General features: G+C 42.2%; 1 pseudogene; it reads right to left on the minus strand.

Moving 5' to 3' along the window:
* LOC123129523 (GDSL esterase/lipase At1g28600-like) overlaps positions 1–7,542 on the minus strand; it is a 36,172-nt pseudogene extending 28,630 nt beyond the window's left edge.
* Positions 7,543–17,180: the final 9,638 nt, after the last annotated feature.

The raw sequence follows: 17,180 nt of genomic DNA on the forward strand, positions 1-17,180 counted from the left end.
TCGTTATCAATTGCTTCAAGATGCATTCGCATCTTGTTCTTCCAGTAGGGGTAGTCCGTACCATCGAAGGTAGGACACCCAGCAGAGACCTTGATCATACCTGCGGTCGACATAACTAAAACTCCAGGCGGTTAAACCAAAATCACACAGAACAAGGGAGTACCTTACTGTGATACCAATTGAAAGTGCGTTATATCGACTAGAGGGGGGTGAATAGGCAATTTTTATGAAATTCTTCACTGAGAAATTTGCCGGTGAGCAAATTCCTTAGCGAAGAACTACTAGCAGCGGAATGAGTACTCAAAAGTAAACATAACAGAATACAAGCATAGTCATCATGATAAAATGAAGATAGGCACAGAGTACAGAAGCGTAAGCACAGGATAACACATGATGAAGACAAATAGACTGAAGAAATTGAACTGAGGAAATTGAGAAAGTCTTCAGTCAAAGTCTTCAAACACAGATATGAACAAGCACACAACACAGTTATGAGGAAATAGAACCAGTAAGCTTGGTGAAGACAATGATTTGGTAGACCAGTTCCAACTGCTGTCTCAGTTGTATGTCTGGTTGGAGCGGCTGAGTATTTAAACTCGAGGACACACAGTCCCGGACACCCAGTCCTGAACACGCAGCTCAGGACACCCAGTCCTCACCGTATTCTCCTTGAACTAAGGTCACACAGACCTTGTCCAATCACTCGTGGTAAGTCTTCAGGCGATTTCCAAACCTTCACAAACTCGGTCACTCGACGATCCACAATTTCTCTTGGATGCTCTAGACCATGATGCCTAACCGTCTGGAAGAAGCACAGTCTTCAAAGGTAACAAGTGTCGGATCCACGCAGGATCAATCTCTTCAGTGATGCTCAATCACTTGGGGTTTGTAGGTGTTTGGGTTTTGGGTTTTTCCTCACTTGATGATTTTCGCTCAAAGTCCTCAAAGGATGGGTTGCTCTCAAATGACAAGTGTCAGATTCTCTCGGAGCAGCCAACCAACTAGTGGTTGTAGGGGGCGGCTATTTATAGCCTAGGGAGCAGCCCGACATGATAAGACATAAATGCCCTTCAATGACATGACCGTTAGGTGGATAGATATTTTGGGATAGCTGGCGCATAGCACAGCAACGGTCGGAATTTTGAGTAGCAAAATCTTCAGGGCTATCATGTTCCTCACTGTGTAGGCAATCCGCACTGGCGAATTCCTAACTCCTCAGTCAGGACAAATTCCTCAGAGACCAGAAGAACTTCGTCTCTGTCACTGAAGAAATTGACTGAACTGTATGAGATTTCCAATGGCTTCACTCGAAGGGATTGGTAGGTGTAGGATTTTGAGTTGAGCATCACATGGAAATTTTTCCTTAGTATTTCCTCGACCCCCTTTAACAGTACGATGTTTCCTATGACTCAAGAAAGAGAAAATGAAACTACAAAAACAAAAAGTCTTCACACTTCATGTTCCTCGAACGAATACCAAGTCTTCAAGGTCACACCAATTTCTGCACTTTCAAAGTCTTCAGAAAGTCTTCAGTGATTCAAAGTCTTCAGTCAAAGAATTTCATTTTTAGGGGTTAACTTTCTCTGTAAATAGCAAACTCCTCATAGGCTTATAGACCTGTGTACACTCACAAACGCATTAGTCCTTTAACGTATAAGTCTTCAATACACCAAAATCACTAAGGGGCACTAGATGCACTTACACTATCCTCCACATCCTTTCCTTAAAAAAAGCTATCCTCCACATCACACGGAGGAGACGTACCTAAGAAAAATGGACACGCAAGGAACCAGCTGCCCACACAAAATGTTTAACCCACTATCACCCGGGGGCCACACACTCTTCACACCCCACGATTCACCAGGAGAGCTCTTGTCGAGGGAGCTTAGAGTTTTAGGTTACTAGGCCGCAACAGACTCTGTACATCCCACTCACAGGGCCTCGTGTACGCACATGCTATATCTCGCCTACTACAAGAGTATACGCTTGCCTATCGCTGCTCAAATCTAGGCCAGCCCAATCTACCTTTTTTCTTTCTTTTCCGTGCACACAAATCAGTCCCAGCGTAATAAGAAATGTTCATTATATATTTCATTTTTTTTACTTTGACACCTTTAGTATATAACATAATATATATAAGAAGAAGGTACTAAAGGTGAAGGGCATTTTGTTGTACAACTACTTCAGTATAGTTACAGAATTAATCGGTAGGTGACTGTTGAATCGACAGTAGTTACGAAAGAGGGAAATAGCTCAGTTGGTTAAAGTGATGGTCCATCATGCCAGAAGTCATGGGTTTGAACCTATTTTCCCTGCCCTTTGCCGCTAACACCAGTAAGGCCCCATCCCCTTAACACTACCTTCGAGGAATTTCTCTCGCCTCCCTGTAGTGATAAGAGGGCATTCACTAACAGATTTGAGTCGAGGCAGCCATCCTCTTGCCAATCTTAAATAAACATGTGTATTTTTAAAAAGGTGGTGATAAGAGTGCATTCACTAACAGCATTGAAAGTTTTATAAATACACGTTGATGTTTTTTCCTGAAATACTGGTTGAACATTTTTCAAATGCACGTTGATTTTTTTTAATGTCACAAACATTGTTTTTTAACACATACTTTTTCATAAATTATCATAAAATAAATTTAAAACAAGAAAAGATTTCTTAAGTGTTAGAATATATTTTTGTTCACAAACAGTATTTTAAATGTTTGAAATACTTTCTAAAATTATACTGACTTTTATTTACATTGAATAAACAGTTTTAATGTCAATTTTTTTTGAAACACATGAACATTCTTTTAGTGTTGCGAACATTTCCTTTAATGGTATTAAAGATTTTTTTTAAATTACACAACATTTTTTGCGTTGAATAAATATTTTTTTAGAAAAATCCCAAACATATTTTTATATGAATGAACATTTTTAGTGGTATGACACATTTTTTACATTGTATATTTGTTTTCGGAAATTTCACAAACATATTTTTGAAATGCATGAGAACTTAATCCTAATTGGTATATACTTTTTAAAAAATTGTGTGAACAAATATTTTACGCTGCATGAACATTTTTTAAACGGACCGAACGATTTCCGGAATCAATATAAATTAATTATGGATTATACACATTTTTTGTAAAATATAATAAAAATAAAAATAAAAATGATAAAACGAACGAACAAAGAAAAAAGGCGAACGAATGAGCAAAAAGTAAAAACGGTACAAAATAAAGGAACAAACCAAACCTGACTAAGCCGGTCCACTACGACCTTCCCTTTTGCAGTCACTCTATGGTCGTTATGGAGAGCACGACGGAAAGTGATCCATGAGGAAATTATTAAACTCAGTTTTCCATCCATGGCTTCGTGCAGTCATACCTTTGTGAGCTAAAGGCCATTTAGACTCCGAGATCACATGTGTCTGCTTCATAACCAAACAGGCCAACAACGTGGATCGCCTCTCCGACGGAGCTTGTGAAGGTTAATGTCGATGCCGCAGTTGGTAGAGGAGCCTCACATGGAGCTGTAGGTGCGGTTTGCAGGGACCAAACATGCATGTTTTTGGGTGCATCGACTGTTGTTTTGCCAAACATATCCGATCCGACTACACTCGAAGCTCTTGCAATCAGGGGGGCCCTAGCTCTCGCAGATGATCTTCATGAGAGGAAGCTACATGTGGCTTTTGCTTGCAGGTTGGTCATGGAAGACATTCAATAGAGCTGAGCTGTTTATGGGGCGATCATACAGGAAATCATACATCGAAAGTCTACTTTTGCCACTTGTAATATTATTCATGCGTTTAGAAGCTCGAATATCGAAGCTCACAAACTCACAAAGCATGCTTTATCCATAGGGGTTGGCCGTCATGTTTAGATAGGTCAACCCAATGGTCTTTTATCTGTCCCTGTAAACATTGTGTGCTGCAATAATAAGCTTTAGAGCTTGCCAAAAAAGACTGTTACATACATGTTGGTTTGTTGTTTTTCTATTTTATTTTTCATTTTTAGTTATATTTATACTTTGACATATTCCAAATTTATATATATCTTAAAATTTTACTTACTCAATCTATATAAAATGTTCATCGAACATTATAAAATGTTCATGAATGGTAAAATAAAATGTTCAGACCATTCAAAAAATACGTGGCATTTAGAAAATGTTTAGTTATTTAAAAACATGTTCATCACAATTTTTTAAGAAATATTCATGGGATGTGAAAATGCTCGCGTAATATTTATAAATATCTGTACCATTTTAGAAAATGTTCTGACATACAAAAATATGTTCTTGAATTTTTGTCAAAATGTTCATAAAAATGTACAAATGTGTTTTTGTAATTTGTAAAAAATGTCTGTACCATATTCAAAAGTTCTTCACAAAATTGATAAAATGTTTCATGCATTTAGAAATATGTTTATGATATTTTTGAAAAAAAATCGTTCAATGTTAAAATGTATTCACATATTTTTGAAAAATATTCTTGACATTAAATGAACTTGATAACACTAAAAAGATGTTTGAACGCTTTAAAAAAATTCAGTGTGTGTTTTATAAAAATTACCATGTATTTAACAAATGTTCAGTGTGCATTTGAATTTTTTTTACCATGTATCCAAATAAATGTTCGCCGTGTATTTGAAATTTGTTTAGCGTGCATTTAAAACATGCTCAACATGTATACGAAAAATGTTCAATGTGTATTCATAAAATTCAACATGTATTTGAAAAGAAAGGAAAGGAAAACATAGAAACAAATAGACAAAAAAGGAGAGCCAAGAGTAAAAGAAAAAACAATGATAACCTATACAAAGATAAACCATGGAAAGGAAAAAAAGAGAGCAAAAAACCATGTGGAACCTTCCCAAAACCTATCAGAACCGGTGGATGGTTCCATGAACCGGTCGTAGAAGCTTCCCCAAACTGTGGCTAACAGAGTTATAGGGCCAGCCCAGTCACGAAGCAAGACAAAAAAACCACGAGACAAGATGGTGATATACGGAAAGCAAGAGAAAAGGAGGGCACCGATTCGTAGGATGGCAGCGACACCTTGCGGCGAAGGGACGACGACCGTTGCACTCCGGCGAGAAATTTCTAGAGGACAAGTGGGCTAGAGCTTGTGCTCTGATGGGTGAAATGGGGCGGAGGGGAGTGCGGTGCTGGGGGGCGAGGAGGGGTGCTCGAGACAGGGGGATATGGCCAAGGCCGACACAAGTGTTCCTAGCATTTATTTGGATTGATTCCTTCGTCCCTTACTTGCCATTGTGTCACCTCGTGGGAAAAGGAAAGGGTGTGGGGGCATGCAATCGGACTAGAAGGGGACGCGCGCTTCGCTGCGCCCTTGTTCACTATCATGTCCGTTGTGTATTTTTCTTCTAATCGTTTAATTACCGTTGTTTGTTGGGCGGCGTATTTTATGTTGTTTGCTTTGATGGGTTCGGTCCCCATCTTTTGATTGGACACTACTAATCATGTATGTGCAATGCAAAAAATGTTTATTAAATTGATTAATATCTTTTGATTGGACACTACTAATTATGTATGTGCAGTGCAAAAAATGTTTATTAAATTGATTAATAATAAAAGATATTATTCAATTTGCAAGATTACGCTGCTAAAGGGAGACACCAGCAAGCACAAAGCAAAATATATAAAATGATCATTTTTTACTTATGAGCAAGACACATTGTGATTGATGCAAAAATATGTGAAAGTACATTCCCAGTGTCTTTATGAAAGCATGTCATTGAAAAATATTGTTAGTACACTTGGGCAACACACTTTACACAAATCAAAATTAAGGAGAAACATGTGTTAAATATGTACCAAATATGGTATTAATTACATCAAAACTTTAAGCATGAGGTATTATTTGTTGTAAACATGGAGTCCACAAATATATGGAACACCTCGTCTAAATGGTTAAACTATTGATATAAGAAGCACCTTAATCTACTCGGGAAATAGAGCCTTCAACACCAGTGAAGCGTCGCCATGCTTGCACAGATACACCAAAACACACTAATCCACTACTACAAGTCTACAAGGGTGTCATCTAACTACTTGATCCATCCATCTTGCCTCTAGAAAGTGAATGAAGAATAAAGAAAGCAAAAAGAATGAACTTCTGTTTTTTGATGGGAACAAAAATAATGAACTGTAGAGCACCAGCAGTATGAATGTATGATGCCCTCTCCTGACCCATAATAATTGACATGGCTCAGTCCAAAACAATAATGAGATATTAACTGGACAATAGCTAAAGCCTAAACAGAATATCCGAAAAAAATATAGGAGTACTTAACCGGTAAATTAGATGCATTTCAGTTAGTGGAGGATTTTAACAGGCCAAACAAAGCCGCATGTAAAATTAAATTTCATCTGACCCAAGCAAATAAAACAATATATTGCACACAATTCAAACATAAGAATGCTTCATGTAATTTTCCGTCAGGTTATTTACTCCTCCACTACTCTTCTTACGTGAGCCTCTCCTTAGTTTAGACCTGCAATTCTGAACATCATCTGGTTGAAACTGGTGCGCTAAAATTATACTGATTATTATTGATTTGTCCGATGGATGTTGCATCTCCCGAATCCAGGAGTTGTGAGAGAAGCCATTGTGATGTACTCCCTCTGTAAAGAAATACAAGAGCGTTTAGATGACTAAACTAGTGATGTAAATGCTCTTATATTTGTTTACGGAGGGAGTAGATGTGATTATAGTTCCTTAGCCAGAAGACATTTGGACTACAGAAGAAGGTAAACATCAGTAATGCAGGGGTTCTCTACTCGCCCACTGTCAATTATATGTTACAGCCAAGTTGCTTGTTGCTCACCTGAACATCATGAATTAGAAGAATGTTCTCAAGGACAGTGAATCTGATTTCTAAAAGCACCCCAAATAACTCTCGTCTGGGTTAGAAACCATACTACATGAACCTAGCAGCAAACTGGATTAACCTCATTGTTGGCCGATGATGTATCATGGATGAGGAGATTCTGATCAAGAAAGACAGCAATAGAGACCCTGTCAGAGGCCAGACTTATCATGTTTATTTTCTTCAACCTGTAAATGAACAAAAACAAAAGGCTAGCACAAATTTATTTGAGAGTGGAAAAAAAATACTGGTTGTAAGTTTAAACACCTGCTGCTACTACATTTTGTAGAAGTGAACATATTTATTTATCAAAGGAACTTGTTTGGCCACAACATCGAGATTTTGTCCTCCGAACCTGCATCAGACCATAGTACAGACATATTTTCAGTTGTTGGAATATTTCTTAGATGAATATATGCAGGCACAAAAATTATTTTCCTTCTCATATAACCTGAACCTAAGAGACCAAGAAGACATACTAAGTACAGTCGCCTAACCTGCAGGTCCAGTGAATCGGTAATTATGTGCGGACTCAAAATCAACGGCTCCGTGAGATCTCCTCTTCCCGACTCATTCCCGCTGCCAAGTTCCAGCAGGAGATCCCCCTCCACCTCGTCGCACACGCAGGCGGCCGTGGTGGCCTCGACGGCGGCGAGGTGCATCTGCTCTCGAGCTCTTCCGTAGAGATAGGTGGATGAATCTCACCCAAGGGACAGTGTCCCGCCCACGACGGCGAACGCAGCAAAGTCGGGGAGTTCTCCCCGCAGCGTGTTGGCGAGGAGCCCGAAGAGCGACAGTGGTGGGCGCACGGGCGTTGAGGAGGCCCCCAGATTTCGAGAATGTATCCTGTGCAACGCCCCAACTCATGCACCAGGTGCGCCAATGGTCAACCAGCCGTTGGATTAAAAATGAAGGGACAGAATCCATCTACGATGTGGGCTGCTGAAACATTTACAAATTAGACCTTGTAGTGCTGCTGAATCATACAAAACACGCTTCCAGAGTCAGTCATGTTCTCCCTTTGACCTCCCTTTTACTGCTGAACCAGGAAGCGCCTATCTCAGTCTCCCTCTCGAGCTCTCCTGTACTAGTCGACACATACCTTCCTATCACACTTTTTCTCTTTGTCTCTCTCCTTTTCTCTCCTGGGTGACCGTCATTGGCATTGAAGCAACAACACATGCAAGCGGCTGCCACAGCCGGAATCGTCCAAAGGTTGCTCGTTGTGCTGCGTGTACATCTATATCTTTGTACATTATACTCGTATACACAAATGGAGTAAGAAATTATGTACAAGGTAATAAAATCACAAGGAGAACCTAGTTTTACATTACATAATTATCATCTCCTAAAACAAAAGATCTAATGTGCTCTTGCTCTCTAGTTTAACATCGTCATTTGTATCTGCAACTGTTTATCTACACATACACTGCATCTTTTTTACAGAAGCATTCACAGATAGATTGATCACCATGCAACTCCTAGTAAGTTGAAATAGATATCTTAAAATGCTAAAAAGGAGAAAATGGATGCAAGTCGAACATTACCTTGAAGAGCAAACAATTTTTGTTTAAAGATGAGCTTGCAAGTGAACATTTGGAGAGGACCTGAAAAACACAAACAACACCTATTTTCTGATGTACATTCAAAAGAAAAGGATAAAACAAAAGTGATTTGATTGGATAACATTTATCTTTATAGTGCCGAAAATTCAGTACTATTTGGTCCGGATTTCTGTACCAGATCATGGTTCTTACTACTAAAATCATGTTTGAGTGTCGATTAGAAGAATCTGTTCTCACTTGCGGGAACAGGTTAAAGCTTTTATTGTTTCTTTTCTGTTAATTCTTTGTAAGCTGATATATATGTTACAGGAAATGCAAACCACAAAGGAAAGAATCCTAATCTCAAATTCCTCTTCAGTAACCTGAAACTGTTATGTACCTAACAAAATTGTGTGGTTCAGGTGAATAAGCATAAAATCAAATAGAGTGTTGGTCCTATGAAATTTCACATATACAACGAGTACATCTCTACGGATTTAATACAGCTGCCAGGGACATAATTAAGCACTGTTGTTCAAACATCATGTCCTCATGATGAGTTTTCTTGAGCTGCAGGCACCAAAATGACTAAGCTAAGAACAAGCAGCACCCAGGACCCAACAAGGGTATTAATTTAGAGGGTCGCTACAATGTACAACTAGTTTGGATTTCACAAAGTTCAGTTTGACACTTTCCATTTACATTTGTTTACAAATCAAGGATCAGAGAGCAGATCCCTTTGTTTATTTCTATTCGAACTGTTTTTATGGGGGATACAAGTTGCATTCTGCTTTTAAGGTTGGGATGCAAGAGCTGCAAAAATATGTTACAATATCCAGACTACACATCGATAGAGAGAGCGCTGGACCATAAGCCTTAACTGTGCACATCGTTAAATTTGGAGGAGCATTGGTCATACTTATCTATCAGTAAAACAAAACGGAAAACAAAGGATGACAGAAGTATGAAAGAAAATATGTCCATAACATTGATAAACGAAGAAGAGAACACGCCTCGATTCTTAGAGCTCCTGCATATGGACCACACTGAAACACTCTCAATGAGCCGCCGCCGGCCGACTGCAAAAAGAACTCGAGTGTGCATGGCCGATTCAGATGGTACGACAGCTGATCGAGATTCAATAGGCAGAGATTATCAGTACAATCCAGAGAGAAAGAGAATACGACTAGGTTTGGGTAAAATTTTCTAACCCAAAGTTCCAGCAGTACACAAGAGGGCGAGAAGAAAACAAGATACTATCGCTCCAGATTACTCGGAAGTCGGAATTATTTAGAGACACTACAAGGCCCTTTCTGCAATGTTCCAGCAGCCCACATAGTAGATAGATCTTGTCCCTTCATTTTAATCCGACGGCTCATGGGCCATTGGCGCAACTGGTGCATGAGTTGAGCGTTGCATAGGATACGTTCTCCCCAGATTGCCTGTACGATGAGGAGGCGCTGAATTTCCTCCGCCCATACCCCCCTCGGGGAGGGATTCGGCTTGCCTGCTCCCTCCTCATGCTCCCATCCGTGCTCCCACTTTATCGGTTTTTTTCTCTTTTTTTTTTAATTTAATCATCTCCCCCCTGATTTTAAGAGGGTGGGGCCGGGTCTTATTTTGTTCAATTAAATCAAGCCACGTACGCGGAAGCACGGATGGGCACACGCCGGGGAGCAGGCAAGTCTCATCCCTCGGGGAGCTTGCAGCTGCGAACAGAACACCTTTCGGTTCTTTTTTGACGCATGCTGGGCCGCAAAACCGACCTAAGCCAAAGTACTTCCTTCTTTTTGGTTTACAAGGCTTATTTCAAAATTTTAGTTTTTTCATTTTATAGACTCAATTTGATTGTTCCTCATCACAAGTTCAGATTCCAAAGTGCATTAAATAATTACATGTAAGTATTAAGAGAAAATTGATCAATGTATGTACTTTATGCATGCATGCATTGCAATTAATACATTGGTAAACATAAACTTTTGAGAAAAACAAACGCATTAATTTGGTGCTTTTACAAATTACAAAAAATATTCCATCACTCACTATCTACCTTGGTGGGTGAGATTTTTGAATTAAGCCCTATAAACTGAAAAGGAGGGAGTAGTACAGAAACGACACGTTAACATACCAGCCTAGCTCAGCCTAGAGACCATCGCTCCTGCAATCTGACAAGTGGGGTCCAACACGTAAAAATTGTCCAGATCGCTCGCATCGCTTCATTTACTAGGAGCTTAGTAACTTTAGGATGCAGACTTGGGCGCGGAAGTCATGCTTCTATTTAACATTACAAATGAGAATTGGGATATTACATAGAAGAATGAGGATGACAATGGACATGGTATCAAGCCTAGTCCATGCAACGGAGCCAAGGTGAACCATATCTCTGCGGAGAAAGGAATGGTACCAAGCCACACCTCCGTGGAAAACAACTAGTGTTCTCTGAAGTTCATTATTTTCCACCTGAAATCTTTGTATTAACATTTAGGATCCAGTTACCTCTTCATGAACATAAGTTCATTTTTTTACGGGCAAGAACATAACTTCTTGACAAGGCACACCCTTCGGTATGGTTTCAGAACAAGTCCTCCCGGAATTTGATTCTTTACCACATTCCTTTACCCCCAGTATTTCGGTTCCATCGTACCCCACTTGATAACGAAAAAGGGCACCCCCCCCCCCCCCGCTTTATCTTATAAAGCAACCACCACATCACAAGTCATACAAGCCAAAACAAAAGAGAAAGAAAGAAACGACAAAGATACATGACACTGATGGAGCCGCTAACAAGCCCCGAATGCACCAAGCGCAAGCTTGAGCATCGAGGCCCTTGGCAAACAAGAACTAGCACACGAGGCAACTAAGATGAGGTAGTGTCCCGCTGCCGGAGGATTGCTACGCTCCGTCGACTCCCTAGAAGCCAGCCATTGTCAGTCTGCCATCCGCCCTGCCTCCGAAGAAGGACCCCTGCCTTCTAGTGTCTTGGATCGGAGGACATAACGCCGTCGGCAGGTAGGGTCGCTCACCACCGAGCTCACACGGCCAGGACTAACTGGTGGCCGGGGAGAGGACGACAAGCACGACCATCGCACCACGCAGCAACACACCCCAACATCGCCACCAACACATGCAAGCATCAACTTCAACCGCAAGTAGCCAAGCCGGAACACCACTGAAGTTAACCGGCAGACCACACCCGCGTCGGAGCTTCGACCACCACTTCGCCATCCCAAGGTGGTGTCTTCAAGAAGAAAACGACGCTGGCACGCCGTCACCACCTAATCCGGAGATTTGGGCTTTCACCCGAGACGGGAAGAGAGGGCGAGGCAAGATCGCAATGCCGCCTTCAAGAAAGTGAACGACGCCGGAGCGCCGCCGACATTGCGGCCACAACAGTCGGCCAAGGGTTTCCCCCAATCCATCCCTACCAGACCCTTAGCCCCACCAGCCGCCAGATCCGGCCACCAGAGGACGCCGATGGCGCCCACCGGCGAGGCAGGAAGAAGATCCAGGGAAGGCCACCATCTTCAGGTCCGCTGCAAGGACGAACGGGGATGCCCCGGGAGCCAGCCTAGACCTGCCGCCCACATGGCCAGGCATGACGCGCCTTCGCATCCGCGACAACCACCCGCTAAAGGAGGGCCGCCGAGCTTCACGACTGTGGCCGCCGCCACAACTCCAGACGCAACACGCCCAGGGCACCACAGAGCCCATCACGCCGCCACCAGGCACAATCCCTGACACCGCCGCCCACCGCCGTGCTCTCTGCTAGCGCCACGCCGCCGCCCGACCAAACTGACCCGCGTCGGCCACCATCAAGCGGGGGAAGTGAGGCCCCGCCGCCGCTGACCGGGCTTCGCCCGTCAGCGCGAGCTGACAGCGGTGAGGGGAGAAGGGAGGAGGAGGGGCCCTAAGGCCGACGGCTAGGGTTTCCCCTCCCCGTCGCTCGCAGGAGCGACCGGGAGGGGAGGAGGGGGGAGGATCGAAAAGCCGTACCGCACTTGATCACCAATGCCATTTATTAAGACTATTACTCCTCACCATCTGTAGCCAAGAGCCATGATGATCAATGTTTGGACCCACACCAGAGATTTCCACGTACACGATATATACTACGTGTTCACAAGGAACACTAGTAGCAACACTCCTAGCCTTCACATGATTCTGGCACAAAGGAACCTCACTACCCTGCAAAGTGTGGCTTTTAGCTACTACTATCTCCGTCTTGGTTTATTAGTCACCATTGTAATTTATGCTAAATTTTGACCAAACATTTAACTGATAAAATGTTAGTGCATGTCTATAAAAGTTATATTGTTGGATTCGTATTTGAACATAGTTTTCAATGATATAATTTTTCGTGACATGCATAAACATTTCATTAGTTAAATTTATAATCAAAATTTGACACATATTACAATGGGGACCAATAAACCAGAATGAAGGTAATGGTACAGGAGGAAAGTCAACTGTAGTACCATCATAAACCGTAAAGGTTTTGGTAGCATTGCAAGTAAATACCTCTTGAAAGATGAGTGGGATTGTGGGAATGTCCTAGGTGCTAATTCGATTGCGTGATCGTTGGATTGGTCGCTTGCATAAGTCGTTTTAAAAACTTGCTCTATTGTCCATTATCTTTTTTTGCAGGGTAAAAGGGAGTTTTATTGCAAAATCACAGTGTTACAATCAAGAGGCCACAACTCCTCGATACAGGGTGGAACCGAATGAACCCACACAGCTGTGGTTCGCTCGGAGCGGCTATAATTGGCCAACCTGTAAGTGCATCTAGTGCCACCCCTAGTTGGTTTTGGAGTATTGATGACAAACCTGGTTGAGGGACTAATGTGTTTGTGAGAATTGCAGGATAACACAGGTAGTAGTCCCTCATTGATTTGGTTTTCCTACCAGAGATGACCCCTAAAAATGTATGAAGACATTGAAGACAAAGGTGTTATGTGAAGATATTCGCATTGAAGACTATGACATGAGAAGACATCACGTGAAGACTATGGAGCGCGATGACTTAGCTGTTTCGTCGTTTCCTTTTCTTCTTTGTTGAGTCATAGGAACCACCGTACTGTTAAGTGGGGTCCCAGTGAACAAAGTCAGAGTGAATGAAGTGATGCTTAACCAAAAATCCTATGTCTTCGAGCGAAGACTATGAGAGCAAATCTTATCCAGAGCTGGATGATTCAGCTTTACTTGTAGCCCAAGTAAAGTTGCCGCGTGTGTTTGAAATATGACCGTTGGAACACGTGTCAGTTCCTTAGTGACACAGGGTCATTTCGGACAAATCAGGTCGGGTTGCCTAGTGGTTATAAATAGCCCACCCCCTACACCATAAATTGGTTGGCTGCTTAGAGTTAGTGCATAACTTTTGTCGTTTGAGAGCAACCCACCTCGAAGCCTTTGAGAGAGAAATCCTTGCGAGGACAAAGCCCTAAACACCCAGAGCCAAAGAGTGTTAGGCATCACTGAAGTCTTCCTGTCTGTGTGATCCGAAGACTTGTTACACTTGAGGACTGTGAATTCTCCAGCCGGTTAGGCATCGCGTTTTGAGCATCCAAGAGTCATTGTGGATCGCCGGTGAACGAAGTCTGTGAAGGTTTGGAAGTCTACCTTGAAGACTTACCAGAGTGATTGGGCGAGGACTGGGTGTCCTTAGCTCAAGGGGAATAAGGTGAAGACACGGTCTTCTGAGTTAAATCTCAGCCTCCCTAACCAGACGTACAGTTGTCACAGCAACTGGAACTGGTCCAACAAATCATTGTCTTCAACGAGCAACTGGTTTTCTCCTTCCCATCTCTTTATTTGCAGTTGGTCCTTGTGAAGTCACAACCTGTTTGCATTATCTATTTTGTCTTCACCGTGTGACTGCTTGTTCTGATTGGCTTCTTACTATCTTCCATCCTGATCTATACTGCCTAGCTGCTATTAGTCTTTGTGCTTTCACTTCATTGTATACTTGACTATGGCTTGCCTAGTGTAGTCTACCTTCCGCTGTATGGTAATAGGTTCATTTCTATCATTTGTCTTCGAAACTTCCATGTTTTGAAGAATTTCATAAAAATCGCCTATTCACCCCCCCTCTAGTCGACCACTAGCACTTTCAATTGGTATCAGAGCAAGGTACTCCCTTGTTTCGTGTGATTCGGTTTAACCACCTGGAGTTTTAGCTATGTTGACTGCAGGGATAATCAAAGTCTCCGCTGCGTGCCCTGTCTTCGATGGCACTGATTATCCCAAATGGAAGACTATGATGAGGAAGCAACTCCTTGCAATGGACAGTGAGCTTTGGCCGGTCACGGAGATTGGCCTCACCGACTTATGCAAGATGGCGGATGCCGAAGACATTCAGAAGTTCACTCTGCTGGATGTCAAGGCGAAGGACATTATATGCTCCTCTCTGTCCAGAGATGAGTTCAGGCGCATAATGCATATCTGCAATGCAAAGCTTATATGGGATCGGATTTCTGATGTTTATGAAGATCATCGGACATGTCAGGATCCATGGTTCCTCGACTTCAAGGAGTCACTTAAAACAATGTCTCCCGAACCCGATCCATCCTCTCCAACCTACCGCTTCATAGCACGCGGTGCCAAGGTAAACTCATGCAATACTCACTATCAAACATCCAGTGAAGATGACTCTGATTGTGATTCCAAACCCAGCTACAAAACACTTGCTAAAATTGCAACTGAACAACAGAAAGCTATGGAACATATTCAAAAACTGTTAGACAAAAGCGATAACCTGTTGGACGCTGAAATGACTCAATCTCAGTCCTTAATTGAAGACATAAAAAATCTTCATGTTAAGTATGAGGAACTTGAAAGTCGTTATAAAACGCTCTCAACAACTCATGAAAAGCTTTCCTATGATTATCTTCAAAGGAAGCAAGAACTTGAGAAATTGAGAGTGGCTCATGAAGATCTTCAAAAGGAAAACGAGTCACTTCGCGCCGAACAAATCAGTCCCGCTCAGGAAGGATTTGAACCACCATGTCTTAAATGCCTTGAGCGTGATAACGCTACTTCTGTTGTTGAATGTTCTACTGTTGCTACTGTTGCAATATCTTCAACTTTTGATGTGGTAACTAACCCCTCTGCTGAGGATGCCACTTATATTGTTGATGAAAATGCTAGGTTGAAGACATTGCTTGAAACAGGGATGTACAAAAGTCTCAAAGGGCATCAGACACTATGTGATGTCCTCAAAAGGCAAATCCTGAACTGAAACCCTAGGAAAGAGGGTGTTGGGTTGCTGCAAAACCACATGGGTTGCTGCAAAGAAACCTTCAGTGGATCCATCCACCCTATCTGGCTTCACTTGTGCTAATCCCATCATCATTGATGAATCCTTTGATGCAAACTATAAACTGTTTAAGAATCAGAATGGTGAAGTGTTTGCCAGGTATATTGGTACTAACTGCAGGAATGGGCCACCTATGAAGAAAGTCTGGGTGCCTAAAAGGTGTCTAGAGAATCTTCCTGTGAATGTCATCCTGACACCACAAGGGAAGAAGACAAACCCCAGACCACAGGCTTCATATGGTCCAAAGGCTTCATACAGACAGAGGACTCACCTGAGTCGCACTAACGCAAATGTTTTGCAGGGAAACCATACTCAGGCCTATGAATATGAGCGTGTTTCATCAAACCGCCATGTTCATAAGACCCAGAACTACTCTGCTTATTCTTATGAGTACTATTCTCCCCCTGCAAGACTATTTGCTTGGGCTCCAAAGCCAAATTTCTCAGATGCTGCACTTAGACTCATTGCTTCGAAGCCACCGTTGAAGATGTGGGTGGCTAAGAAAGCTTAACTCTCTTTTGCAGGGAAAGGTCTCCAGCCGAAAATCAAATGCGTCTGAAGCTATTGTTGGGGACCTTAAACATCTTGTAGGGCGCAAGATCAAATTCTCAAATGGTCTTATTATGTATTTTGTTCCTGAGTCGCTTGCTACTTGCCCTATCAGTCCTAACCTCGATCTAAGCTTTAATAATCCTCTTGCTCGTCAAATGTTTATGCTTCACAATGCTCTTCGTGAAGCCTATCCCCCTAACTGCACTGTAGGATATGACACTAGCTGCTTCAGAATGGATTATTGATAGTGGATGTACTAATCACATGACTGGCAAACAAAGTCTTCTCATGGACTCAACCCTACATCCATCTGACAAAAGTCACATCACATTTGCTAATACTGGTAAAAGCAAGGTATTGGGTCTAGGTAGAGTTGCAATCTCAAAGAATCAGCACATGGATAAAGTGATGCATGTTGAATCCCTTGGTTTCAACTTAATATCTGTCTCAAGGCTTTGCGATTTGAACATGATTGTGATATTTGGAAAATATCGTTGCCTTGTTCTAATGGAATCTGACAAGTCTCTAGTCTTTGAAGGGTATCGGAAGGATGATTTGTACATGGTAGATTTCTCAGCAGGACCACAGCTTGCCGTATGTCTTCTTGCAAAAGCTTCAGAATGCTGGCTCTGGCATCGGAGGTTAGGGCATGCTGGCATGAGGAACTTGCATACTCTTGCAAAGAATAAACACGTCATAGGAATCGAGGGCGTCAAGTTCAAGAAGGATCACTTATGCGGTGCCTGCGAAGCTGGAAAGATGACGAGGGCCAAGCATCCCTCGAAGACAATCATGACAATGACTCAACCCTTCGAACTGCTACACATGGACCTCTTCGGCCCTACTCACTACTCTACCCTTACTACTACTGCTTGTCTCTATGGCTTCGTCA

This window comes from Triticum aestivum, chromosome 6A (genome assembly GCF_018294505.1).
Source record: "Triticum aestivum cultivar Chinese Spring chromosome 6A, IWGSC CS RefSeq v2.1, whole genome shotgun sequence".
Taxonomy (NCBI): Eukaryota; Viridiplantae; Streptophyta; class Magnoliopsida; order Poales; family Poaceae; genus Triticum; species Triticum aestivum.